Source organism: Rhamphochromis longiceps, linkage group LG23, assembly GCF_057381845.1.
Source record: "Rhamphochromis longiceps isolate RC_006_pf linkage group LG23, R_longiceps_female_GT1.1, whole genome shotgun sequence".
NCBI lineage: Eukaryota > Metazoa > Chordata > Actinopteri > Cichliformes > Cichlidae > Rhamphochromis > Rhamphochromis longiceps.
Window position 1 is genome coordinate 29543670 of NC_140578.1, and position 26961 is coordinate 29570630.

The window sequence follows — 26961 nt, forward strand, 5'->3', positions numbered from 1 at the left end:
GCCCAAGTAGAGGAGAAAAGCGCTATATGGGAATCAGTACACGTGCCATTTACCAAAACCAGTAAACGTTACGATCAGGTAGTATCTGGGTATGGATTTTATTGACAACCCTACGACCTCAGGCTGCTTTCATGGATTTATGGTGTTTATCTGTGGATGTTTCTATTTCCTGATTAGCTTTAATGCAGTATCCATTAGCTCATTGTAAGCATTAAACAAATATGCACGATGCATTCATGAATAAGTGTGGAGCCCAGGGCTACAGCTAAAAGTGCTATTAGGCTATAACGGAAGAAGCTTGTTAGTATCATAATTTGTCATTTTTATCATTCAGGTGATGTTAAATATTGAAAGGAAAGTAGCAAAATTCAATTCCATCCATCTCTCAGGTCTTTTAAACTTTATTTAAAGTGGTTTTTAATCAAATAAATTCCAAAACAAGCCCAGACATGGCTGTCTTTATTGTCAGCGTGCAGCCATATGGCGCCTGGCAGCATTTTGACCCCCTCTTTGCATTTGAGATGAGTCGGCAAATTCGGTGGCACACAGCGCATCGAATCCCAGAGTCCCTCGTTCGCTCTCGTCTCTCACACATCCGCGGGGATTGCTTTAATACTGCTCAGCGTTAATGAAGACGAATCATCCAGTGAAATCGATCGATGATGGAGTCACTGTACTCAGTCCACCCCCCCCTCCTCCTCCTCAACCCCCCAAGGGTGTGAAAGAAGACACATGCATGAAGATAAGTTAGAGCATAACATGCTTGGGTGCACACAGACAAACACAGAGCACAGCTGGACGGCCCACAGACTCACTGACAGAGGTGAAGTGCACTGTGCAGTTTCACAAACTTCTGTGGTTTCACTGATTTTAGCAACTTTGCGTTCAGGACAAACTTGTGAACAGCAGACAACAAAGTGAGCTCCTACTGAAGCCGTGGAAAGAAAAACTCTGAGATTTACCTTACTTTCTGTTACGAAACATGTAATCCCTTGAAACAATGTGCACACTTTACCGAAACCCACTCATTTAGTTATACAGCAAATGTGACGGGGGTGAAAAAAGACTACAGCGTAGAAAGCGAGGTTATTTTTGTCAAAACCCAATTCGATCCCACAAAGGGAAGTAGACGAATGATTTCTTTCTCAAGCTTTTCTTTGTCATTTCCTGTCTTTTCAGTCCAGATAGGGGATGCTGAACACCAAGCAAATGAGATATTTTGTTATATGTGTTTTTGAAATATCTTATTCTCTGGCACAGACACAGGCAGTCAAACACAAGGGCTCTAAAAGTGGGTGCCTCACATCCCCTAGTGAAATCCGTTCAGTTTTGCCTTATTTACTTAGAACTAAAGCTACAATGACAGAAACCTATAGAGGAGATTATGTTTGTTTCTATGCTTTATCAACTTGGCACCAGCAAAATGCCAACAGATACTCAGTTTGGCTTTAACAACAAATATCCTTGGAAATGTTTTGGGAACGCTTGTCTCATTGGGCTCCTCTTCTACTGAAATGCTCTGATATGAAAAAACAGCATATAATTTAAGGTAAGCGGTGCCTGGAGCACTTTTCACCCTTATCCATTATTTCTCTATACTTGATCTCACTTTGCACCTTCTTGCAGAAAAATGCAACATGTAATTTATCGTTGATTGATGTTTATTGGTTAACTCGCTTGTTACAATGTGAAAAATATGAAAATTCATCAAAAGAAACAGAAAATAAATAAAAGAGACTGTTTAGAAAAAAATAGTTTTGTGTGACAGGCCAATATTTGCATTCTTTTTCATTTGCAAAGCTCAAAATTCTGACTTTTGGCGGTTTTCCTTTTGAAAGTGTTTTCAGGTCTTTGTTTTGATAGCTGTCATTGAAGAGATCACAGGAAATGTTGGAGGAAGGGGAGAATGGGATCAGAGACTAACATGATGCTTCAAATTTTTTGGCACATGTGCTTCAAAAATGTCTCTAAGCTGTAACTACCAAGCTAAAGCTTGAGCTTTTCCAAATGGGTTCCAAGATAAAGAAAGAAAAAGAAACAAAAACACAAAAGATGTTTTTGAAGTCATTTTTCAAAGTCATCTAATGTTTGATTTAACTTTTTCTTATTAATTACCTGATACTTTTTGCTTTTTAATCCTACTTAAAAGAGGGAATAGTGCACACAGAAGACGTAATCTGTGGTCATTTAAGAGGCTCCTGTGCACTCAATGAGCTAAACAGGTGCCAGACTCAACGCTAACAAAACCGAATTAAAACTGTCAATAAGTGTGACTGTTGTGCTAAACTGAAATTAAGCAACTGAAATTAGCTAATTAGAATAAAGATTTTAATGACATGTTGGGTTTGAACACAACTGTTGTATGAAGAAGAATTCCAATTGCATAAGTCTGGCAGGGTTTTGTGTCATTATAATTAGCTATCTAAATAAAGATCCAACAATTGGACACTTTTCTGACGATGATGATGATCGTCAGGTTAGCAGTCTTAGACTGGATGTCTGTGGACACAGGTTGACTCTTACAGACCTGATAATGCAGTCATTACTTGGACATGACATGACAAGTAAACTGACTTTTTCTGTTCTGTGAAATTAGGAGCATTTTTTTTCTCAGTGTAGAGATCTAGTTCATCTAAAAGTAGAATGGAAGGCGGAGCTGAGGCTGTCAATTCGATTTAATTCATTTGAATTTTATTTATATAATGCCAAATCACAACAACAGTCAGCTCAAGACGCTTCATATTGTAAGGTAGACCCTACAGTAATACATACAGAGAAAACCCAACAATCATATGATCCCCTATGAGCAAGCACTTTGGCAACAGTGGGAAGGAAAAACTCCCTTTTAACAGGAAGAAACCTCCGGTAGAAGCAGGCTCAGGGAGGGGCGTGGCCATCTGCTGCGACCGGTTGGGGTGAGAGAAGGAAGACAGGATAAAGACAAGCTGTGGAAGAGAGACAGAGATTAATAACAAGTATGATTCACACAGAGAGGTCTATTAACACATAGTGAGTGAGAAAGGTGACTGAAAAGGAAAAACCCAATGCATCATGGGAGTCCCCCAGCAGCCTATGGCTATTGCAGCATAACTAAGGGTCACCTGATCCAGCCCTAACTGTAAGCTTTAGCAAAAAGGAAATTTTAAGCCTAATCTTAAACATAGAGATAGTGTCTGTCTCCCAAATCCAAACTGGAAGCTGGTTCCACAGAAGAGGGGCCTGAAAACTGAAGGCTCTCCCTCCCATTCTACTTTTAAATACTCTATGAACAACAAGTAGGCCTGCAGAGCGAGAGCGAAGTGCTCTAATGGGGTGATGTGGTACTACAAGGTCATTAAGATAAGATGGGGCCTGATTATTTAAGACCTTGTATGTGAGGAGCAGGATTTTGAATTCAATTCTGGATTTAACAGGAAGCCAATGAAGGGAAGCCAAAACAGGAGAAATATGCTCTCTCTTTCTAGTCCCTGTCAGTACTCTTGCTGCAGCATTTTGGATTAGCTGAAGGCTTTTGAATTACAGTAGTCCAGACTAGAAGTAATAAATGCATGAACTAGTTTTTCAGCATCACTCTGAGACAGGATATTTCTAATTTTAGAGATGTTGCACAAATGAAGAAAGCAGTCTTACATATTTGTTTAATATGTGCGTTGAATGACATATCTTGGTCAAAAATGACTCCAAGGTTCCTCACAGCGTTACTGGAGGCCAAGGTAATGCCATCCAAAGTAAGAATCTGGTTAGATACCATATTTCTAAGATTTTCAGGGCTGAGCACAATAACCTCAGTTTTATCTGAATTAAGAAGCAGAAAGTTAGCGGCCATCCAGGTCTTTATTTCTTTAAGACGTTCCCGCAGTTTAACTAATTGGTGTGTGTTATCTGGCTTCATGGACAGATAGAGCTGGGTGTCATTAGCATAGCAGTGAAAATGTATGCTATGTCTTCTAATGATACTGCCTAAGGCAGGGGTGTCAAACTCAAATACACAGTGAGCCAAAATTCAAAACTGGAACAAAGTCGCGGGCTAACGTTAATATTTATTGAAATATATTTATTCCTCCAGATATAAGAATGAATCTTTTCTTATGGACTCAAACACGTTTTGCTGAAAAACTGAATATGGAACAAGCAAAGCTTAATACTAAACAATATATATATTAGCTGTATAATACCAGTAGGCCAGCTCTGATAGTAATTTGGTATGGCTTCGCGGGCCAAATGTAATTAGGCTGTGGGCCAAATGTGGCCCGCGGGCCAGAGTTTGACACCTATGGCCTAAGGGAAGCATGTATAATGTAAACAGAATGGGTCCTAGCACTGAACCCTGTGGGGGCTCCGCTCCTGTGGAACCAGCTCCCAGTTTAGGTTCAAGAGGCAGACTAGTTTATCATCAGGCTTCAAACTTTCCCTCTTGATAAAGCCACTAGCAAGATCAGGTGGATTTGAACCATTCGTCAGATATGCACCATACAGTTAGGCTGAAGGCAGACTTCTTATGATGCACTGATCACCTCTCCTCCGCTCTCCTCTCGTTCACTCAAGTGCCCTGAGATGATTACTGCTGTGAAGTTGTACTTTAAAGAGGCAACACTAAGGATTGATTAACATGATGCAGAAATGTTTTTGTACATTAAGTTACTGTTACCCTTATTGATTAATCCACTGAGACAAATGTCCGGGGCATTTGGTGCTTGGCAGGTGTTTAATTCACAGACCACTTGTACACAAATGAGATGAAATTACTTGTTAATGGTTCCCATGGGGGGAATCGGTTAAAGTTTGCCTCTACATCATTGACCTCCGGGTTATGAGCATGTTTTCTGCCGAGGCCTCTGCTGACAGCCGGTTCCTACACCCAGCTGGTGTTTAGGGGGGAAGGATTTTCACACATGAGCTGGAGTGCTGACTCACTGTTTCCTGTGTTTTCCTCCCCTCCATGAGGTATTATCCAGAAGATCTGGATTGTTTTTTATGCCATCCAGATCTCAAAATGAATCAGCTTTCCCTGCTTTTCACTTAAGATACTGTTTAGAAAGCATCCCCGTGCAATAAAGTCAGAGCTGTGACAAGTAAAATTAGGACCTCTGAGAGCATAAGGGCCAAAGCATCGCTGTTATTAAATCATAATGGCCTACTAGAGTAATTAAATGTGTGTGACAGATTGGCAGTGTCTCTCATTTACACCTGCCTCTTTCACTGGTGAAGAAATTAGGTTATTAAAGCCAGTTATCCTGATCTGAAACTGGGCTCTCCTTCAAATAAAGGACAATGTTTTTAAAAACAAATGTTTTAAGTGAGCCACTGCACATTTTCTGTCATCAATTTGCAAACACGCCATCTTTATTGTGTCTTCTAGATCATTCTGCATTGCCGCTTTTATTGAATTTGCACGTGAAGGGGTTAGAAAAGGGAAAAAACTCAACTTAGACGTATGCACTCAGACTTTAGAAACGTCTTTGGGTAGTGAACAAAAAGTTAAGATGACATTGTGCCGGGGAAAAACGTTGAGGCACAACCTTCAAATGCACCTGAAAATTAGACTTTTGCTTAAGCCTTCAGTGTAGCTTCTTCTCTGGCAGTTTTTTAGCTGCGACCTTAAAGTACTACGTTTTTCTCCGAAATAAAGCCCCCGCAGCACCTCCTAGTATAAAAGGAGAAAACCTCAAGGGAAACGAAACTTTCAGCTATTGTAGGTTAAGCCATTTCACTCTAATGTGTAATTCTTCGCTCTACTGTGTAGTCGACTGTTAAGATTCATTTTCCTGGAAAAATAGTGAGTGAGAAGGAGAATATTTATGACACAATTAAGTCTTGTATTCAGCTTTTTACAGGAAAAAAATGTGTCTTTCTTTCCTTTTTTTTAAATGGATTCAAATTGATTGGTTTAAAATGGTTTTCACCAATGTGCTTTTGTCATTTTCTGTGAAGACAAAGCAGTTCTCTGGAGTTGAGAGTGACTGAAATACGCAATCAAAATGATAAAGTAGATTCTTTCCAACCTGACTTTATTGTTTGCTTTATTTCGGCACATAATAAATGTGTCTGCGACTGACAGTCAGTCAGGGCTGCACGATTACTAGAATTTCTAACAACACAGAAAATGTGTGAATGCAAAGTAAAAGCAAATCAAGTTCTCGTGTGCCGTGATTGGCACATGCAGTCCTTTGCCTGCATGTGCCAACTACGGCTATTCTCTGCATCGTGCAGGTTCAAGTTTCCTGAATGTCATAATACTATGTTAAAAGACTGATGTACAGCATGACTCAAAACATTATTTGGTGAGCTGAAAATCCAACACAAAAGCTTATTTTTGTGTTTTCTTTCACTCAAACAAACAATCAAATTTCCCTACTTGCTCTTATCAGTCTCAACATAATATGACAGTGCGCAGTTTAAAAATAAGCGTATTGCTGTCACAACAGTGCATGGATTAGAGGTGCTCCTTTAGGGCAGTGATTGAAGCCAGAAAGCTAACAGCATGAGTTCACATCCAACCTTGTGGGCCTTTGCTGCATGTCTCTCTCTGTCCTGTTGATCTTCATTATCCAATAAAGGTAAAAATTGCCAAAAGAAATACACAAGTTGTGAATTACTCCTTTGTGTTATGCACAACCCTGCTGTGATCAGGGGCCTGTTCTTCGTACCTCGCTAAGTAGGTTAGCTGGATTTGATTGTTGACGATTTCGCGTGATCTTGGATCGTTCGGTTCCCCGAAGCTCATCCGGGACTTGCTGTCGTAGCAACAGAGCCGTAAGCGTAAACCTGCTCGGGAGCAGGCTTACTTTATGTAAACAGGATTAGATCGCGGCCACTCAGGTATGTCCGCTTCATTTATACGAAAGCAACAGCGATATTCCACCACTGTTTCACCATAAATAAATAACACCAATGTAACCAAAGATAATGCAGCACTTGATCCATTTATTGATTTCACACAGATACATACAGGTCATTTCCTAAAAAAGGGAAATGTACTATTAACATTCTATTACATGTATGTGATTATTACAGATGTAATTCATATTTCAGAGTAGCAATTGCAAATTACTTCGTGTAATCAAGATGAGAGACCACGGCTATAAAAACAAAGGTGGATTTGGGAAGTCTGTCGCAGCCATGTCCTGTCCGTTTACGCGAGCAACCCATTGCGGAAGGTGCAAGATTGATAAGGAGAGTCCTCAGAATTCAGCGTATATTGCGGGATAGACAGGATCCTTTAGCTCAGCGCGACAGTGTGCTCATAGAGAGATATCGATTTTCCCGTGAGGGTATTATTTACTTAACCAACTTGTTGACGAGGGGGTGCAGGACCACCACCTGTCTTTGTTTGCTCTGCCCTTTTCTTGGTTGCTGTTATGAACAAACAAACAGATTATTTCAGGCTCTCTTTCCAAGAGACGAAAAGCAATATAAGTGATAAATATTACCATTCTGTAGAATATTCTTATATTTCACTTTTACTTGTTCCCATGTTCTAGTGGGTCCTGTTGTGGCTCTAATGTGAAAGGGGATATAATATAACATAATATAATATAATGTAATATAATATTGGATAATATAGTGTAATATAATAAATCTACCCTACCGCCTACTGGTGTTGGCCAGAGGGGCCGATGGCGCGATATGGCAGCCTAGCTTCTGTCAGTCTGCCCCAGGGCAGCTGTGGCTACACATAGCACAGAGTTCCCTCTGGTGGACAGAATGTGCAACATCAACATGCAACAAGGTTGAAGGGTGTTTCTCTGATCTCTTCCTTACTTTTACAAAGGTAATTTTTTGGCCTTGATGAATGCTTCTATCTATCTATCTGTCAAGAAGAAAATGCAGAGTGTTGTAGTGTTTTGTCTGAACCACAACTTATTTACCCATCTGAAAACACAAACAAGTAGCAGAATAATTTGTGCATAGTACCCAAGAAAAAGAACAAAAAGTGAGGCTGTATGTTTTCACACAGATGCCTGAAACCACCAACACAACTGCTTTCCAGCCGGGCAAAGATCTGTCCAGCAAACATGCTGAGTCACTAAAGCTTTGGGAAAACAGTCAACTTGATGGACAAATGATATGTTATCCCCTCATATGGTGACGAGGCTATGGCTACACTGTATGCAAGGGGGACTAATAGTTTACTATAAGTTTATTCACGTATAGCATGCAGCTACAATGACAGGAGTGACTGTCAAAGACTATATTTTATATAAAGAAATGCTTTGCTTCTACGAGATGCACTAAGGTCAGCTGAATAAACGACTTCATTGCCTGCAGAGATGTTTTAATAAACAGGAACAGGGCACAGTGTAAAGGTGAAGGCAGTGCCCTGGTGATTTAAAATAAGTTATCTTTTTTTTTTATCTTTTCACTTTTTTCGTTCTAAGAGATGTAGTGAATTTATGATAATAAACAGGATCAAATTAATGTGGATACCAAGATTTATACATTAACAGGAATGGTGCGCCACATGAGTGTGAATGCAATGTTATGTCTATGTGACAGTGTGTTTAAAACATTTTTCTCGCAGAAATCATTGAATGATCGTGATACATAATGGTAATCAATAATAATCAAAACAATTTTTTTGCTATAATAGTGAAGTCCTACAGTCATGTGAGAAAACTGGGCTGAAAAGTGAACTCCTGTATTTCCTGTGCCATTTACCATGAAGGATGTAGCTGATACTGTTACCCCCATGCAACCATTTTTTTAAATGTGTCAGAGAAAGGCCCTGAAATAGTAGAGAGTGAGATTTTCTCTCTGAGTAAATTCTCAAAGAAGTCAGTGGAGGTGGCCTAAGAACCAGTGTCAGGAAACAAGCATATTTATTGAAAAGTGTGTGATATGGAAATATTGTATGGTATTAAATCTAAAAAAAAAAGCCACCCAAAAATTTGTGCTGTGCAAATTCAAGAGATCTATTTTAAACAAAGAATTGCCAATCATTTCAAAAATGTCTGAGCCCGATAAATGGGGACATGGCATGCTGGGTGCAGATTCTAAGATTGGAGAGAAAAATGTCATTGTAGAGCTTACCCCTCCTGCAAAGGCTGGGCCTGAAAATCTCAAAATCTTACCTTTGATCATAAACCCATACACCCACAGGCACAAGCTGCCAGAGTCCAACATCAAACACAACAGAGTAGCGCTAACAAAAAAATATTGTCAGTACAGAAAATGATTTTCCACCATTTGGGGGCAGAAAGACTCCAAAAGAAACTTCTGAACACTCTTGCTGTATTGTTAGCTTAACGTGTTCTTGTGGCTAATGTCTTGGGAAACAGACCCATCTGGCAAAAATAGATCAATGTTAGCATCCTTTTGTTTTGGAGTTGAATATTCAAAGGAGTTTATTCCTGGTTAGAGTTCAGATGTTTCTCTAGAGCCTTGTTAAAGTGATCACTGATGGTGGTAGAAGAGGAATGAAATCAAAAAATGAGACTGAACAACAAAGACATTACAAATACAGTATACGTGATGATGCTTACAGGCAGGACAATTCTGCCACTACCCTCAACTCAGGGAGAGCAGATATTATATAAGCGTGTGTTGCCATCTCTGGAGGACACGTTGGCCTCCATTTTGGAAAGACCTTGGTGGTCACTTGCCAACAACATTGGGTATTCAGACCTGACCTGCCTTGAAAACAGATTTGTCCCACTGGGGCCTCTTATGTTGCTCTGCTGGACCATGCAGTGGCCTTAAGCCAACAGAGGAAGAAAAATTTTTGCTGTCAGGTGTTTTCAAAGCTTCTACTGCAGCCTTAAATACTGATAATTCCTATTAGCATATTGGCATCCCACCCGTGTCTTTACCAATTAACAAGGTCCCCCACTCATTTGTCACTTTCATAGTTATGGTCCAAAAATACTGTAACAGTGAAACGGAAAATGTTGTGGTCCTTGCACAGGTAAGAAATGAAATAGTTACACTTAATTTAGTGCATGCTGGTTGAATCAAATATCAGCCACAAGAGCATAAAGTGTTTCTGTGCAGTTCAACAACAGTTAAAAATGACAATAATTAAAAAGTACAAAGCAAACTAACAGAGAAAAAAATAGACTGCGACCCTGTGTAGTGTTTATACACCTGGTCAGCTATAAAAACTAGGAGTTGACACAGCTACAAATACCCCGATGCTTATTTGCATTTGAATGGCACTCTAGTGATGAGTGGCATACATGCCGATGAGGTTTTGTGTGGGAGCACTGGTGATGACTGTTGTGAACAATCGACAAATGACAATTTAGTAAGCAGTGAAATGGTGGCTGACATAATCGTTTTGTGTTTAGTCTGCTGTGTGCTTCTTTTTTATTGATCCTAATTTTTATTTGCTGGTTGACACAAACAGAAAAAGTTGTTTGATTTAAATCTCTTTTTTGTAGTTGGAAAAAAAAAACCCTCCAATGTATCTCAGATCTTTTCAAATCAAAAATAAATCATGAGCTATAACCGTGGCTACTCTAGTTTACTGTCAGGCAGTCAGAATATATGAAAAATGTTTGCACAGTCTCTAAAGAAAATGCTTTGTCTATAAATCTCTCAGCTCACAGTGGAAACAGTTCAAGTGTATTTTTCAAAACAATCTAACACTTTGACGTATAATGCTCAAATCATTTTGGCTATATTTCGGTATCTTTTTCCCCTAAAAAATGAAATTGAAATACTTTTTGATGTGGATAATCTCGTGTTCGATAAGGCTTCCATGACACAGTCCTAGAGAATGGTTGGTGAAATTTGTTGCAAAGAGGGTCCTTCACCTAAAACCTTGGAAAATTTACCAGCAACCAAAACAGTTTTGGTTGCTGGTAAATTTTCATGGTCCACTGTAGCACGTGTAGAAAATGGCAACTTGTCAAACACTTGTCAAGCAGTAGCAAAACTTAAAGAAGTGCAATGCAGACTGAAAATGGGGAATATTTGCCTTCAAGGTAAAAGTTGTACCTTAACACTGCAACCAACATGCTTTAAAAGGTGCAACTTTTGCTGTTTGTATGGATACACTGTTATATTTTTCCAGTTTGTCTACCACTTAATGAGTGTTTGCAAGTCACCTTTTAAATGCAAACTATAGGGAACTGCAGCAATCTACTATCAACCAAAGCAATTGCAAGACATTTTTGTTGCAATACTGTATACCTCTTTAAGATCATTTTTGGTGTGACCATTTTTCACCAAGCAACTAGCTTGGTGGAAAATGGGGCGATCGTGGCTCAAGAGTTGGGAATTCACCTTGTAATTGGAAGGTCGAACCGTCTCGGTCGTTGTGTCCTTGGGCAAGACACTTCACCTGCTGCTTACTGGTTGTGGGCAGAGGGCCCAGTGGCGCCAGTGTCCTCGCCTCTATCAGTGCGCCCCAGGGTGGCTGTGGCTACAATGTAGCGTGCCATCACCAGTGTGTGAATGATTGGATGTGTAAAGCGCTTTGGGTCCTTAGGGACTAGTAAAGCGCTACACAAATACAGGCCATTTACCATTTTACCATTGCTCAGGGAATTGGGAATATGACTGGTTGCAGTCACTATCTGTTTAATCACTAGGCTAACCACAGATATGATGGCTATATTATATTTAACATGTTAATAAACCCAGGCCTTAGGAGTATTTGTCATATATATAGATATATCTTGTTGGCTGTTACAATAAGACTTGAAACCAGTTCATTAGAGGGCCACTGACCATTTACAGTCTCTTCATGAAAGTATAATGCTCAACCAAGACCCATCAACTTACAGTAAACTAAAAAAATCACTAGCTAAGATGACGATAGTGATTCTGTGACCCATTCAAAGATTTCAAACTTTTCTCTGTCTGCCTCTAATAAATCTCCTTTCTCATGGAATTACTGTAAACACATCCCAACAAAGTCTTCATATGAAAAGCCTAACTTATTTCAAGGTAAAGTTGCTCGTTCTTTGAGTATTTATGAAAGAATGTCTATTGGAAGCAAGTCGACTCACTCTTTTGGGATTTTCCCTCACATCTTACATAGAGAATTTTAAGGTCCCATGCTTAACTAAATGACTTCTTAACACATCTTTACAGTACTGGAAGATCCACGGCTTCTTACGCAAACTACAAAACAAAGTCTCATTTATTAAATATAACCATGACAGCTGCAAGATAAGTCAGTCAAACTCCCACTTGACTTATAACGGAAAATTGGCATCAACGGCTTAGTTGGAGGAATTGGAAGGAGGGATTGATTCATTGACTTGTGTGAATGAGACCGTTTGCCTGTGAGAGACAGGTCTAGAGAGCGAATGAATTAGAAAGTATGGAAAAATATCAACACTATATAAGCATCAACTGTGTAGGTTTGTAACATCTTCTACAGTTTGCACTTATTTGTCATCAGTCTGTCTTGCATTTGCAGTTTTTGGGTTTAAACCGGTAATTTCAAGTTTCAAAAAGTAAATTCTACGTCTGCCATTAAATGGAAATCCACACACTTAATACACAAATATTTTTAAAGTGTTGCAGTTTTACTTCATCTCATGTCAAGGTGACATTGCCATCTAAAACCAGCAGGTTTACGTCATTAACTTACATGTAAATGGTGGCTCATACTGATATAAAATCGAATTAGTTAGAAAATGCTAATGCTATATCTTAAAAGATACAGTATACGCTGTCTTTACTCAGGAAATTAAAGTCCTCCAGTGTCGCCAGTGGCTTTTGAATATTATCAGGTTTTGTAGGCTGTATGTTGTAGCTGGATTGCTTCTGGCAATAACAACGAATGTAACTACCAAGGTTATTAAAAACGTCTGGTTTTATTATTGTTGAACCCTGATTAATCAACAATACTTTTAAAGGAAATTGCAAGGAGCAGAGTTCAAACCATACTTCATTAAGATGTTTTTTTTATAAGTGACTGGTTAAGGCTACCAAGATGCCCCACAGTAATTAAAAAAAAGGTCTTTGATGACATCTGTTTCCATACACGTGACTTCTTGATTTTTTAAAGGTGGTTAAAATGAACAGTGTACAGGCAAAACCTTAGCAAGGGATTACAGTTGTAATCCCATTTAAGGTTGCCAGTTAAATATTGTAACTGGACTCATCATCCCAGTACCCAAGAAATGTTTCTAACAGTTCTTTCCTAAATCTAACCAAGCGGCCAGTAAAAACAAAACCGTGACTTGTGATTTAAAAACAATCACTGGATATTGATTAGTCAACTAGTTTCCCTTGTGGAGATCAATAGAACCTAATCTGGCTGCCAACTGATTGACTGTCAGCTTAATTCTTGTCAGTTTCCAAAGTTTGTTAAGTTTTCACTCCAAATGCAACAATTTGTTCATTTTGTGTAAAGAAATGTCTGGCATGATTTAAAGATTACTGTGCACAAGTCTTGGCCTGCCCCTCATTTCTTGATATCGAACATTCAACATGCATGGATACACATATATACAGTATATGAGGCCAAAAACAGAATTAGGACAGTTTTGACATGCATGAAAGCCAGTATCTGATACAACCACAGTTATCCTTCAACTCTGTCTGAACTCTTTTAAGCAAACGTTCTTGTAATTTCTTTATGCAATCTTCAGGAACAGTTCTCCAGGGTCCTTTAAGGACATTTGAAACTGTTTTACTGCATTGGCAGTGTGTTTGACATAATTGTCATGCTGAGACATAAAGATGTTGCCAATCTCACACTTTCCAGATGATAACATTAATAATTGCATTAATATTTCTATAAATTTTGATAAGATCCCAAACTCCACTCTCTGAAATTCTGTCCCAAACCGTGACAGTGCCTCCACAATGTTTTACTTGTGGCTGTTTATAGCCACTGTTTTGTCCTAGAGTTGTCCAGGACAGATGTGATCTTTCAAAAATATATAGGACACACTGCACACCATGCTGACATTGGCTAAGTTTTTGGCTAATAGCTCTTTGGGAATGACATTGACATTGACTTCCCTTACGTTTTTATGCTTGAATGACTCATAGGTCAGCATATTCCCTAAAATATTGATAATATATTAAATATTGTGTAGCATTTCAGTCATGTGCCATATGCCATTTTACTTTTTACACCAAACCCTGTCAGGATTTAAGGTTTAAGCTTTGAAATCTAATAGATATCTAACAGTTTATTCTGCAGTTATCTTTAAACCCTGAGTATTCCTGTATGGTTTCAATGCCCAACTCAACTCAAAATGCTTTACACATTTGAATGAGTGTTACAGCAAAAACACCATACATCCATAATCACACACTCGGCAGGCACGAGCTGTAATTTACTTAGACTGAGCGTCCTCATTTCCATACAAAGATGTCTCTCTTGCATAGCTGCAGTAATGAAATTAGCATGTAGTGCAGAGGCCTTTGGAGAGGTCTTATTGCACTGCAGCAACATGTTAATACTTAATGCATTCTGCCAACGAACTCCTTGATGGGTGTCTGTGGCACGTCACTCTGAGCGTGGAAGGACTGCGTAATCACCTCTGCCTCCCTACTCCCTCAACCTCTGTCTTATTCTCTCTCTTTCATTGACAAATCAAGATGGAGAATCTTCACTCTCTCTCAGATCCTTCTTTATCTAAAAAAAATATTTGCTTTCTGCTCACCCAGAGATTTTTTTTCATTACCCACCACATCTCTATCCGTCTCTGTTAAATCCAATTTTTCTTTCAAATTCAAACCTGAGCTTTGTCCTGAAATTTCTTCTTCTTATTCTGGTGTCATTTTCTGTATCAGCTGCTACTTCGCCTTCAGGGAAACTGAGTCATACTTAGCTGAGTTCTACTGTAGTTATCAAGGACACACAGCCCCCATTATAAAAAAAGCTGAATTGCTTCCCTGTAGAACACAAATTTGACTCCGAAAGGCCATGGCTTGCCCTTGGCTGATGTTAACATTATCCTGAAACGTAAACCTGATTTCCTTGGGTGTCAGGGGAGTCTTAATAGGTGACACCTCTGAGTGTTTTATGTGGAGGAAGTTGCCAGAGATCCTGTGGATGCGCTTGTAACCATTCTACTGATTTGTAAGTCTTTGTGCCAACCCCAAACCATCATTTACAGATAACATATATTCTAATTTTATGTTTCCATTATTAAAAGTGTGTAATGTACTTTGGCAGGAGTGAAGTGTTCCATATATCAAGTACTTCATTTAAACATGGCTCTAAATATAAAATGTGGACCTTTTTCACTCCAGAATGATAATGAAGAGATGCCATATGAAGCTGAAGTGATGCATTTTCAGAAAAGTTTTGAAGAAATAGTGAAACAAGATTGCAAGAGTTCAAAAGACAACCTGGTAATGAAAATATTATGTTTTGATATACCTTGACAATTTTGGGGATTTCCTTTGTTTTATTCTAAGGAGATCATGGTAAGTTTGCACCTAACCCTTAAAGAAATGAAGAACTAATTTTTATTGATTCTGATTGTTGAAGTTATTGAGATCAGCTGATCTACAGCTGATGTTGGCCTTCATGAAGTGTTTGAACTAATGACATGCTCAAATCTATAAAAGCAATTGAAACTCTGCTTTTGACTAGCACTCATTTAATCGTCTTCTGCAGTAAGCTGGTTACTGTAATGGATTTCACTCCTTTTATTACCATACCCTTAAGTTGATCACACTGAATTGCTTTCATCATTACTATATGCTCTGCATGCAAAAGGCCTCTCGAATAACTGTATATAACTCTCGAATTTTCGACTTCTTCATTTTCATTTTTTAAAGGACTTCCATACAAGATACTTTGAACTGAAGTAATTTGGTTTTACAGGTTTCTTTTGTCTGTACGGTAGCATCTAATTTCACTCTACCATACAGGCTCTACTGGGCTAATGCCTGTTATTTAGCGTAGAAGGTTTAAAAGACGTCACCTTTTAGTTTTGAACCACACATCTTGAAGCTTCAACATTAGCAATTTTTAATTAGTTCTTTGTTTTTTTAAGCCATAATTACCATAAATGGACAGTAAGGTGGGGTGATAAGTTATCAGCTAGCTTGCTAGATTGGTTAGCAGGCTAAATCCATTAACTGTTGTGTCATAAGTCGAGTCACTAAGTCTAAAGCACAAACTTTTTGAATGGTCTGCACTGCACAACGAGACAGATAATGGTCCAAAAGGCACCAACAGCACAGACTGGTTGAGATGTGCAGGTCAGTGACTCCAATTAGGCTAGGCGATGCGTAGCAGATGGCTCGGCTCCAGCGGTCTGTGTCGGGACATCTGCCAATCAAAGCAGCCATTCTCCTAACTCCAGTGTCCAGATGGATGAGTTTTGTTTTGTTTTTTTAAATTCACTTTCTTTAGAAATATTGTGAAAGGGGCAAACTATTCAGGAAACTGAAACTATTTTTTGTATTGAACTGCAAATATTCTTCTTAATGCTCTCAAGTCAGCCATTTTTAACATGGAAATCCATGCGAGCCAACTCGCTTTTGGGGCCAATGTCAAGTGGCACTTAAAAAAAACTGCAGTTTTTGGCACTTTCATGTTTTCACACCCAGAGATCACCCGTGGGGAAACAATAGCATGTTCTTCTACTGTTTTAGTTGTTTTACTAGCCACATTCTGGCGGCAGCAGTGTGTCACATCCATCCATTTCCAATATATATTTTAAGGCAAGAAGTAGTTCTGTAAACAAATGATGCTGTAACTATTTGAGTGTTAAAAAGTTGTGATGTTGTACATGGTCCTGCCAGGTAGGAGGATGGCCATAGAGGAGGTTCATCAGTGCAGTGAAGGAAGTTGTGCAGAGAGCTGGTGTGGTAGAGAACAATGCTAGGGATAGGGTGAGGTGGAGACGGATGATCTGCTGTAGTGACCCCTAGGAGCAGCTGAAAGAAAAAGAAGAAGACAATTATCAGACGTCAAGTTTTTTGTGATATCTCTGGTTGGTAAGCCTGATGGACCTGATGAAAGGATGAAAGAATGACATTATTTTACTCTTTATTTTTAAAAAAAGTAAGCACTGATGTGAAAGTGCTCCTTCGGGTGTAGTGATGATGAAATACAATCCTCAAGTGCTGATTTGACTAATGGTTACACAAGTTTTTATTTTTGCTTTATTTGTATTCAATTGTTTAATTTTTCTTCTAAATCTGTGCAAAACAATGCACAGCTTTATAAAAACTGTCAGACAGGATTTTATTTTCCTTCCTCAGTCACGCTGCATGAGTCAAGTTCTTACAGTCATCTTTTTATCGATTATCACGAGGTAAAAAGCAGATTTAAGTTGTTCGCGTTACAAAGCAATCTATCAGGAATGCTCTCTTACATGTATTTGATTGACTACAGCTCTGCGCTGCTGGGGGAAAATGGATTGCACTGCAGCAAAAGTTGAGTCAGGCTTGTTGCACTACAATCCTCCATTAGAGGCTGCATTTAATCAAGATAGTAATGCTAACTTTTGAGAGGCAAACAAACAAATCAATATTGTAAACACTAGCCTACAATCAGCAGGACTCTAGTGTCCACAAAATCAGACATTAAATTGTCAGTGTGAGCAGATTCGAGCTTCGAAATATGGTGCAAGTAAAATGGTAAAATAATGAAATAATCCTCTTCTCGAACCAGCGATAAATGATTTTGATTAATGGCTGAGATCATGATATTTAACAAACTAATCAAGATGAGTATTTCTGACATAATCATGCAGCCTTCTATCCATTGTATGTCTGATTATTGTTAGATCCTTCTGCTGATTATAACCCTTGTTCATTATTTTGATAATATTGTAGTAATGGTAAATAGGTTCCATTAGATTTTGACATAATTAGATGTCATCACACATGCTATATTCTGACACAGAGAGGTGGATGAGTGGAGGGAGAGGGAGGAGTGAAAATGGCGGGGGAAAAATGTGAAATGACACATTGACAGCTTCTCAACGAGGCACAATCAGCTCCGCACTTCATCATATTCAAATCCCCTGCAAGGTCCACGTGGAGCTTTACCTGCAGCATTGTTTCCATTACGGACCCAATTATCTGCCTCGATCAATAGCAGCTCACAGCACCTAAATACTCAGATTGCTGGTTTGTGATGAAATGAGCTGTTGTCTCAGGTTCACTTTAATGCCCCCCTTAGGACGACGTCAGTGTCCTCAAAAGTTTGTTTAGCGGTTGCTCTTTCTTAATATCCCTTCAGTGCACTTGGGAAGGTAAGCAAATACACCAGATGGGTGAAGGATAATGTGTTCTGTGGCCCATTAGTGGAGGAAAGAGGTATGAATACCATGAACCTCTTCTGAATATTGCTCTTCATCTGACCTCCAGATTCACAGCTCAAATGAATCGAGATACCCTGCGGTGTTTCTAAAGCGATTAGTGATGGCTGGCACCCTATAATCTGCAGTTATCACAGGCAGCCAAGTTTATTCTTACTTGAAACACTTCAAAAATGTGGAAGCTGCACACAAGAACACGTTTGAATTCCCAATATAACATATTAAAATTGTCCTTTTTTCTAGCCGGTAAGTTCATCTGTGGTTGCTGAAACTTTACAGTAAAGTAGTTGTGTGTATACAAATATGCAGATCCAGCAGATTGTTACAGGAAGGTTTATGGTTGGAATTCTGGTGACTAATAAACTTAGCTTCCATACAGGTAAGCACTGTTGGGTGCAAAACAGGCTTTGCATTAGTGAGAATCCTAATAGGTTCCAAGACTGAAAGTAAAGGACAATCAGTGGAGGTTTCACCTTACTCCAAGTTCCTAGAAACTCAATCTGGATGGGTACAGTTAAGGTCCTGTTGTTATCATAACATTTATATATGCAACTATGTAATAGCATTGATAGTTAAGGTAGAGCGTTGGAAAGCTATCCATCCCTCCATCCATCTTCAGGTCATGGGGGCAATATTTTTAGCACAGACCACCAAGGGACACCAGGGTGTCCCCAAGTCAGCTAAGAGCTATAATCCTTCCAGATTGTCATGTGTCTGCCTTGGGTCTCTTTCGGTGACATATGTTTTATTTTATTCTCAGTTAACTGTTGTTGACTTGACACCAGCGTGAATCTGTCCAAAAAATGTTGGCTTCTTTGACGTTTGGATGGGTCTTTGTGTTTGAAGACGCACTAGCAGCGTGGCAGTGCTGGTTGCGGGTTTGCTTGGTCTGTTGACTGTCTAAGCTACTGTATTTGCTTGCTGTACCGATATATCTTTTGATGCTGCAGCAAAGCACATGGATTTAATGTCTAAAATCATTCCTATCTCTTGCAGTTTTGATGGCACCAAGGGCACTTCTTTTACAGTTCACAGTCTTGTTTTCTCTTTGCTAGGCTCCTGTCTCTGGCAGTCTGTCAACTGACATGGTTGTGTGAAGAAATGTGAAAGTTGTGAGGGCGTGCAACTGACATTTTAGGGTGTTTTCACAATGACAGCTTGGTGTGATTTTTCTCAAGATTTTGTTTGCAAATTTTTAATAAAACCCATTTATTTAAATCAACGTTGAAACAGTAGAAACAGCACTTGGTTAGACCAGCTTGTTGGAAATGCAGATGTATGACACCTTTTCCATTTTGCACTGAGTGTCAGACAGGCTGTCTAAAAGGTGTAATGTACTGATGTTGTGCAGTTGTGTTTTTGGTCTTTGCTTCTCTTTGTGTGAAAACTTATTTTCCCAGGTGCTATGGCTGTAAGCACACGCACTAAATTGCTCTGAAAAACCACTGACAACATACTGGTCAGAAATGATTGCCATGATGGAAAACAAATGGGGAAAAAATCACACCCAAGGGCAAGTTGCCTGAATAGTGCTGTAAATATCCAAATCCAGCCATGGTGGAGGTAATATTCGAAAGCCATTTTGGAATCACTCTTAACAGGATCTCTGGCTTAGCACTAAAGTGTGGCTGGAGGATTATTCTACCTCTGAAGGACCATTTAAGCCTCAGCCCTGCCATTTCACATATTTTGTAGCCCGTGTATTACCTCAGGCCCAGGGCCATCAAATCACCAAACATGACTGGCAGCTGTAAGATAAATGACAGCCATCATATTGGAAGTAGCAGGGATGATTGGAGGAAGTATGTGACTGTGTCATGGCCAAGAAAAAAAAAAGACACATGGACACAGGTGGCAACTAAAGGTGTCAGGCTGATCTATTAGAAACTGTCTAGAAAACCCTTGACCTGATGACTCATTCCTCTACATCTATTATACTCCCTTCCTCTCTCACATTCCCATCTTTTATGTTTTCTTAGACACAAACACTTTTTATTCTGTTTGTACTGCAGTTTAGAGGCTCACATGTGTGCATGTAAACTGAAATCGTTGCTGTATATCATAGACGCTCATCTCTGGGAAAGCCAAACAAATCAAAGTAATTGTTTTGTTTTTAGTAAGCAATGAAGAAAGCAATGATTACACATGTCACTCCTGTTGGTTTATGTTTAAAAGGAAGAACAACATTAAACTGAACTGAACAGTTATTGAGATCTTTTGATTGATACTGAAGAAAGTTGCCATGGTTCCTCTCTGCAATATCATATATTAATGCGCTGTTCATCATGAATATAGATTAATACTGTAAATGGTTATGAATTTAGGGGAAAAAAACTAACAGGCTACTGATTGTAGCTGTAGCGTGCTTTCATGTTGAATCAGAGCAGTACTGGCTTATTGTTATGAATTTGTGGTTGGTTTTCACTGTTTGTGTTTTGCTAGTAGCGGAGCGTCCAGACAAAGTCTCAGGGCAGCATTCAGCAGCATTCCTGTAACCAGGGAGTGGAAGAAGTGGGTAACGTGTGACAAAAGCTGATATTTTGTCAGTTTAAAAAAGAAACCAAAAGAAATTGAGGTAGATGTTTAACAACACTCACACTGAGATTGTTCAGTGTAGTGTTTAAAGTGTTAGCATAAATTTTACCATGCCATATGTACAGAATTATATTTTCATGATACCATACTACTGCGATTTCAAACTTTTACAGACATGTTTGCTTTATCAATATCTGTTTTATCTAATAAGATTAAAAAAAAATTAAGTCTGCTCTTCTCACTTCAGTTATTCTTACTGCAGCAAAATGGGACAAAATGGTCAAGCAGACCAACATTGTCAATACACTGCCTGTGTTAATGCAAGTTTCTGCCATACTCTACTGTCCTCAAATTTACACTTCACGGTGTCTATGAAGAAAAACATGAAGACAGTGTCACATGTCCGGGTTTCAGTATCTTGACTATTTGATAAAAGTGCTCCTTTTCCACAACGGTCATCCTCTTTGCACATAAAGTAGGTGGTGGATTGTGTTATTGCCTTAGCTCGCTCTGAACTGGGAAGTAGCTTTATCAAGCTGTGTTTGATGGTTTTTCAGTTGAGCTAGCTTTGCCGTCTCCAGCTAATGTTACCAGGATATAGAGTATTTTACTTTCATACAAATCCCTTGCATCACGTGCATTTCCTTTGTCCCAGCCTTTTTTATAAAATAAAAAAATAGGTCTGTATATTTGACTTAAACCCAGACTGCGCTGTTCTGTTTGTTTCTTCATCTTTGTTTTACCAACTTTCACCTTCTTGCTGGCTGCCGTCTTTGTAATCTCTCATAAAAACAACAACAAAAATCAACAGTGACAACTGATGTACTCCAAAAGCAAGTGATTTTAATTTTCCAAAGAGTTCATTTTATGTGATAAAATAAAGCATGACTGTATTGATTTGATACATAAATTTTGCAAGACTCCGCTATTTTGATCCTACCTCTAGAAACAGTATAATGGCAACCAACAGCTGACATTCACAGCATTCTAATATTCTTTTACAGTGATAAACTACGAGGCCCATTTAGCTTGAAGAGCACATAAATTCCAAATTCATCATTATTTAGATCAAATAGAATAAAACAAAATCTTTTGTTTTGTCACCCCTCCTTATAATATTAATTATAACAACTGTTGATTTATACATAAGCTTTTACCCTGTCTTATCTCTTCCTGCCTTAAACACCCTCAGTCATCATCTGCAGTTTCCTTCTGCATCTGCCAAACAACAGAGCAAGGACATCAGAAGTATATTGGTAATCATTACGCTGCCTGCCTTGCTTTATTTTACAAGCTTACTAATTACTGCTTGTGCCATAGCTTGTTTCCCCCGGAGGCCCCACCCCCACCTCTCTGCGTGTGTCTTCCTCTCTCCTCTGCCCTCCATTGATCACAGCTCGGGAAAATAAACTTTCCAAGTGCCTTTTATTCCTTTTTCCTGAATGATTCCCAGTTGAACAACCTGATTGCGGGAGCGCTAGCAAAGATGCTAATTTGTTCTTGACTAGTGGAGTAAAAATCATCAAGGAGTACCTCAGGAGAGTGCAGGTTTGTGTGACTGCTTGCACATAAAGCTGGTTCCACTGTGTAAAAGCTGAAGCTGTGAGACTTCCAACAATAGTTTTAGATCAAAGATAAACTAATATTTGCAAAAGCGTATCACACAATTTCCTAATAAGGCTTTGTAGGAGGTATTACTTGATATTGTGTTGAAAAACCGTATCACAGAACTAATTACTTTCTTTTTCTCTCTTTGTTTCATGCTTTCGTCCCATGTGGATTATCTACATAGGTAAGTCACTGTTCAGCGCACACACACACACACACACACACACACATAGACGTCATAGCAATTGTTTGTCTTTGTGCTAGCATCTCCAAACGGCTGTCCACCCTCTACAGCATCTACACCATCTGCATCTCTCTAATGTACTGTACAGTAATTGATACCTGTGCAGTGTGCACCACATATGGTCTCCACTGCAGAGAATAGGCGTTGTTGTTATTCACATTCAAGTATGACAGATGTGTGTATCCTGTTGTGATGATGCAGGGACATTACGAATGCATGCAGAAAGCAATTCATCACTGACAGCCGTGGTGCTTCAGTGGCTGTGACTGGGAGGGCGTTTGATTGAAACTCATGACATTTCCTGTGTGTGCATGTGTTGTGGCAATGTTCTCACATGTAATGAATTTTTATCACCTTTGAAAAGAGGAAATCAACAGGCTGCTCAGAGGCTGCTTTAAAAAAAATTCCATGGATGGAGGAGAGGAGAAAGTAGAATGATATTTTTGGGTTTTATGGCAGAAATGAGCTCATGCATTTTCTATCGAGGACCACCTTGTGGCTGTATATGAGGCGCTGCTTGGCACGTGACTGTTTTATTAATTCTGTTTCTTCTTTTTCCTCTACAAGTTATTGCGAGGTTTTGGTGAACGCACGGTTTCAACTAATTTTTGTGTATATTTTAGGCATTTTCCTTGACAGCGCCTCAGTGAATGATACAGCAGCTGTCGACTGATACTTTTAAGTTTGTTAGAGTGAAAAAGGTTGACTTTAATGACTACATTCTGATGTTTCAGTGCAGATGCAGACACTCAGGAACATAGCCTGAAAAACTGCTCCTCTATTTTCTACTTGTAAGATATGAGGCTCCTGTCTGAGTCGAAGCTTGTACTCTTCTTTGAGGAGATGTAAATCTGTGCAATACCAGGAAAATGTAGATTTAATCATGTCTGGCTACACTTACTTTAAGGTGTCACTTAAGAAGGAGCAGGACTCTGGAGGTCCAGTATGACGACTGTGTAGGGAAACGCTTGAGATTCTGAACATGTCAGAGGAAGCTCTAGCTAACCTTGTAAAAGGACCTAAGGACCAGTCTGCTGCTGAACTTAAATCAACTCTTTGGACCTACTTTCACTCAGAAAATGTTTTCCTTCCACTCTGTGCATTTTCTCTCCAAACCTAAGGAAGCTCAGCATTGGCAGCGCCTAAAATTCTTGGTGCAAAAATGCCCTTAGCTTATAGCCTTTGGTTTATAACACAGCTCACATCTCTCTGGATTGAAACAGGTCAACTGCTGGAACGCTGTCATGTTTAATGTCACGTCTTTTTCTCATGCAAATTAAAATCAAGAAGGGCTGGAACACTTGTCAATACCAGCAGAGCAGAAAACTTTAACGAAGAAGTCTTGACCTGCCAACAAGAAGTGATTTGAAGGTCTTAGGCACTTCCAGGGCCAAAGTATTAGGCACAGAATCCATTGTTTTTCTTTTTCTTAACTCCAGTGACCAACATGATACCCATGGCAATGTTTGTCAAACTGGAGATCATTTTATATAATGTGTCTAGAAACCAAACTGTAACTGCAGAGATAATGTATACTGTTGGGCCACTAAAGGCGACTACAGTTGGTTATTTGTCAGCAGCATTATTTCTTGCAAACAATTTCAATTTTTTAAAATTACAACTTGTTTACCCTGTAAAATATATTTGGTCTGTGTAGACTGAAGGATTGACCTCATTCAATACTATTTTTAGAGGTATTAACAGGTTTGTCTTGCTCACAGCTTCTTTATATGACAGGGTTAGGGTTTGTAAAATAAGGCAAAGTAATTCTCTGCGGCCTGCTGGAGCGGGAGGGCTAGTAGGAGGAGTTGGCCGTCCGACTGCGGTCTGGGGTGTGGGGCCTCCCTGCTGCTGCGGAGTCGGGGTGGTCTGCCTCTCCCCACCGCAGGGAAAAGGGTAACACCACCTGGGTCTGGGTGCAATTCCCCCCTCCAGGGGCAAGGGTACCTAGACCCGGTTTGTAGAGTACGCTTGGGGAGTGTGATTGTGTGTACAGCGTCTCTTTATGTCTGTCTCCACGTTGGTTGAGTGTGGAGTGAGTGCATATGAGAGCATGAGGGTGGGAATGGATGTTTGTGTCTGTGTGTGCCTGTATGTCTGTGTCTATATGTCAGGTTGGGTATCAGACGCCACCTCTCTGGGGACACCTCAGGCCCTCCAAGGTTTGGAGGCCTATCTCCACCCACCACCACTTCCCCTGCCGGTGGCGGACTCCCTCAGGTGTCGGTGTGTTGGTGGTTCTTTGTGTCTGGGGGTGGGCGTCCGGGTACACACCGGCTCACTCCTTGGCGGCCGCTTGTCGGGGCCTGGGGCTCGCTCGGGCCCCCTTTGGAGGTGGGGTGCCCCCGGCCTCTCGGCCTGGGGCTCGGTCACTCAGGCGCAGCTGGGGGCCGGCGGAGCTCACGGGCGCGTCACTGCAACTCCCCCTGACTTCTGCTCCGCGGCTGCTGGGCGAGCCCTCATCTGGGACTCTCCTCAGCTCTTACTGGAACAGTGGCGCGGCTGCCCCTCTGTGGGTCTTCCATGGTCTCTTGTGTTCTGGGGGCCTCTGGATATCTGGAGTTTTGATCTCCTCCATACCCGCTTCACACCCTGGAGGACGGGGCTGTGGCCCCCCCACACTCCCTAGCAGATCATTACATGGAGAAACCTTTGGAATGCAAGCATGCTGATCCACACAGGTATGCACACATGGGTATTCACAGACGCGGACTAAAGCTTTCTTGGCTGCTGCCTCAAAGCACACTGTGCGCTGTCTATCTTGCGTGCTGCACAATATCGTTTATTATTTAGTAAATATTGATATCTATGACTAGCTAGTTTATTGTGATGGTGCTTTGTTTTCTCTATTATTATGTTGCTCTTTGTTGTTTGCTGTCTCCTCTGTTTGTTTTTTTTGTTTGTTTGTTTTTTTTTCTCCATACAGGTGACCCAGGAGTTCTTTTTTTTTTTTTCTCTCTCTCTTCCCCCCCTTCTCACCGTCTCTTCTCCCCTTTGGTTTTCTTTCTTTCTCTCCCCCTCTTTCTCTCATTCATTCCCCCTGTCCTATTTATTAAAAAAAAAAAAAAAAAAAAAAAATGACAAAGGATGAACTGAAGCTCTGCCATCACGTAATGTCGCATACTGCTGTTTCTGATGTCATTTAAAAAAAAAAAAAAAAAAAAAAAGTAATTAAAGTTTTGGAAGCGTTTGGAAACATTGCTCATGCCAACTGATTCTGTATAAATGACAGATGCAGGATCATCTGAAGAACTTTTGGCTCTGAAAAGTAAAGACTGCATTCTTTCTCATGGTTAAAAAGAAGTCTGTGAATAGAGATCACTGAACCACTGCATAGAGATTAGACCTGGGAATTTTTCAGTGTGCCTGGACCACTGAGAGGCCAGTGAGTATCACTTATATGTGATTATGATCTGGTGTGTTTGACGTATGCAGGCATACAGGCAGATAGTCATCTCTGGCTAACATGTTATTAGCTTGTGCCTATGACTGTTAGTGAGAAAGAAACAAAGTAAACAATCGTAAACATCACTACAACTTTTGTAACAAAACCTAATGAAACACTTAACTCTCAGATCACAATATGGCAAGTTTGAAGAAGCTAACAAAGGGAGAGTGGCTAAAGCTAAAGCTAGCCAGACCTCAGAGCTATCCAAAGGTTTGCAGCCTTGCTCTGATTCTCGGTATGAGCAGTGAAAGGATCAAAGCGCTATAAGGAAACATTTAAAGAAGAGTTGAAAAGGGTTGATGTCCTGGTATCTGGTAAACTTATAGATATGCTGGAAAATTCTGTAAGCACCTCATATTTGTTTAGTTTTAGAAATCTGCTGCACTTTGTTTGGTGCAATTCGTCAGGTGGATGTAGAGGAACTCACTTCTTTCCAGTAGCAGAGCACCATTTTCAGTTGTTTCAGGGAGAAATTCTTTGCAATTTTTTTCATTTTGTAAAAATTCTTCAAACTTTAAAAGTTTGCACTGAAGGAAAGTTGATTATGTAGCTGTGAGCCATGGTTCTTAGAAACAAAATCAGAATTAGCAAACATTAGTTTCAGCAGGGCATGCTTAAAAGTGTCAGCCAAGAAAATTACAAATGCTGCAGTTCTGTCTATGAGAAAATTCTCCTGCTTCGTACTTAAAACAATAAAAACTTAATAAGACACATTAAAATATCTCTCTTTTACTAATTTCAAGTTTATTTCATACAGCATGGTGTTGATTTTAGAGTAAAATGAACAGTACAGCAAGATATTCTTTAGGTTATGACTACTTTGTGATTTCCATTTGTCGTGTATATCCTGTGCCTTCATCCATCATTCATTTACAGTCCATATTTGTGCCATCATGTTTGTATATAAAATGTGTAGTAATTGGTAA

General features: G+C 39.7%; 1 protein-coding gene and 1 long non-coding RNA gene across 2 annotated transcripts in view; both read left to right on the forward strand.

Moving 5' to 3' along the window:
• Nucleotides 1–25675, forward strand: part of LOC146642349 (uncharacterized) — a 54778-nt gene extending 29103 nt beyond the window's left edge. Inside the window, exon 2 of the long non-coding RNA XR_014909536.1 lies at nucleotides 22528–25675. This is a non-coding gene — a long non-coding RNA (uncharacterized LOC146642349). The remainder of the gene's footprint in view (nucleotides 1–22527) is intronic.
• ncam2a (neural cell adhesion molecule 2a) overlaps nucleotides 1–26961 on the forward strand; it is a 473690-nt gene that overhangs the window by 80725 nt on the left and 366004 nt on the right. The window lies entirely within an intron of this gene.